Raw genomic sequence first — 2312 nt, forward strand, 5'->3', positions numbered from 1 at the left:
TATTCGAGTTTTGTGAAAATTGTGGTATACCAGTGAGAGTGTGTCACCTGTGAGACTATTATCAGTAATATGCTGTGACATGAAAAACTGTGAGCGTTCAAAGCTCTTATCATGGCCAGAAAAGGGAACCCTGAATAGAGTCAGACAAATACCCTGGCTTGGGGGAAACTTTAAAAAAATTCAAGGAAAAAAATTGTTTTGACCCATGAAATTGAGTCTCAAATAAGATTATGGTTAATGAAGAGAGATTTTGTAAAACCAAGAAATAATTCAAATAAAATGGGAGACAGCTCAGGAAAGTTGAATCATTGTCTATTTATCTCAAATTTCAAATGACATGTTTATAAGATATAAGAAGGGAGAGTAACCAATGGTGAATAGGGAAATGTAGCAAATCTACTATAAAAGTTCTATAAAGTAAGATCCAAATGAATAGAGGATTTAAAAAAAGGTAAAGATGACTTTTTTTGAGGAAAAAGAAAGGTAACAATGACCAAAAGGAGCCATGAGGCTTTATTTTATTTTATTTATTTATTTTTCTAGAGATAGGGTCTCACTGTATTGTCCAGGCTGGAGTGCAGTGGCATGATCATGGCTCACTGCAGCTTCAACCTCCTGGCCTAAAGCTGTTCTCTCACCCTGACCTCCCAAAGGACTGTGATTATAGCCATTAGCCACTGCACCAGATGGATGCTTCTTTTAGTCAAAAAGAACAAGGAGGGGAGAGTGACAACAGCAAGATGTTGAATGGGAGGTCCCAGACTTCACATCCCTTCAACAAAATATCCAACTAACAACTATCCACAGACAAGAACTTTTGTGAAAAACCCCCTGAATTGGGAATGAGCCTGACACTAGTGTGGACCACAGAACTGGATAAAAACCACATTAAAATGGTAAGAGAAATGGTCTTATTTTGACCACATCTCTCCTCCCTTTCCCCCAAGTTGTCACAGGGCCACACAGACAGAATTCCCCTGGGTCCATGATTCTATTTTGTTTATCGTTGAGCCATAACATTTTGTTGGTAGATCGAGGAAGAGCCAGGGGTAAGTGTCCCTTCCTTCCCATCCTCGGGCCCAGGAGACACCCTCTAAAGGAGAGAAGCCCAGGAGCCTGCCGCCTTAGAGGATCTTGGAGGTGGACAGGTTGTTGTAGTGCTCTTCCTGGCCCTCGAGCAAGCTGAGGTAGGTGGCGAGTTCCTGCTCCAGCCACAACTTGATGTCCATGAGCCGCTGGTACTCCTGATTCTACCTCACTGTCAGCTCGCACATCGCCCAGCTGAGCTTCAATACTGCTGATCAGCACCTGGATCTGCACCAGCTGGGCTCCAAAGCGTGCTGGTGGCCTTCCAAGGCGGCTTTCATGCTAAGCTACCACTGCAGCTCAATGTCAAGACCCTGGAGGGTGCGCCGCAGGTCAGTGACCTGGGACCTGTTCATCTGGAGCTGCTCCATGTGGCCAACAACCTCCCAGTTCAGTTCCTCAGTCCAGCTGGTGAACCAGGGTTCAGCATCCTTTCGGTTCTGGTTGGCCGTGACCTCATACTGGCTCTGCGTGTCACTCAGGATATTGGCGGCATCAGCGCCTGGAGCCGAATCCACTTCCACACTGATCGGGCCTCCCGCCTGGAGCCGAATCCACTTCCACACTGATCTGGCCTCCCACCTGGCCCCTCAGGGCATTAATTTCCTCCTCATGGTTCTTCTTCAGGTAGGCCAGCTCTTCCTTCAGCCCTTTGGTCTGCATCTCCAGGTTGGTCCTGGCCGGGGTCAGCTCAACCAGCACCCTGTGCAGGCCATTATGTCGGCCTCCACACTCATGAGCAGAGTCTGCTCCCTCTCATACTTGGTTCAGAAGTCATCTGCAGCCAGACAGTCATTGTTGATCTGCAGGACAATCCTGGAGTTCTCAATGATGTCACCAAGAATCTTGTCGCGCAGGTACTCAATGGTCCTGTAGTAGTGGCTGTAGTCATGGGAGGGCCTGGGGCCCATGATTTTAAAATGGGAAAACAACCAGAGACAGACATCCAGCTTCCCTAGCATTGTGAGGTGCATCCCAGGAAGCTGAGACAAGTCTTGCCTTATGGGGGACACTGGGAGTAATGGCATGGTTAGACTGTCTGGGGTCAGTTAGAAACAAAAAAAGGAGGCAGAGCTCACAGTGACCAGTGTGCAGATCTTGGCAGTAGCTCTGTGTTCCTGCCAGTTGTGGTGCCCAGTCAGAGATACCAGCCAACAGCACAGCCCAAGTCCAAAGCTGGACCGATCACTCCCAGAATCATGGTGGGAAGTTCAACCTGCCTTTAG

At 47.8% G+C, this 2312-nt stretch overlaps 1 pseudogene; it reads right to left on the reverse strand.

Moving 5' to 3' along the window:
- Positions 1-1124: 1124 nt before the first annotated feature.
- LOC100587066 lies at positions 1125-1997 on the reverse strand (annotated as a pseudogene).
- Between the last annotated feature and the right edge of the window lie 315 nt (positions 1998-2312).

The sequence above is a fragment of the Nomascus leucogenys genome, chromosome 18, assembly GCF_006542625.1.
Source record: "Nomascus leucogenys isolate Asia chromosome 18, Asia_NLE_v1, whole genome shotgun sequence".
Lineage (NCBI taxonomy): Eukaryota > Metazoa > Chordata > Mammalia > Primates > Hylobatidae > Nomascus > Nomascus leucogenys.